Raw genomic sequence first — 336 nt, forward strand, 5'->3', positions numbered from 1 at the left:
ACCGTGGAGGGTGTGGCTTGCTGCTGTTGCTGCTGCTGCTGTTGCTGCTGTTGCTGCTGTTGCTGCTGCTGCTGTTGCTGCTGGCTGATGCGATAGAAAGAAACAGAAAGGGAGACAAACAAACAAAACCAGGTAGACACAAAGCAGAAGAAAGGAGAAGCAGTATGCTGCTCTCAGCTGTATGTACACTGCAACACTTCGTGCGGTGAATACTGTCGTTACCCAGGGTTTAGGGTTTAGGGTTTAGGGTTTAGGGTCTAGGGAGGAGCCGTGGCTTGTTGGTGGATGGTGAGTGCTGAAGGGTTTTTAGGGTTTAGGGTTTAGGGTTTAGGGTTT

This window comes from Eimeria mitis, genomic scaffold, assembly GCF_000499745.2.
Source record: "Eimeria mitis Houghton genomic scaffold, Emh_scaff5886, whole genome shotgun sequence".
Taxonomy (NCBI): Eukaryota; Apicomplexa; class Conoidasida; order Eucoccidiorida; family Eimeriidae; genus Eimeria; species Eimeria mitis.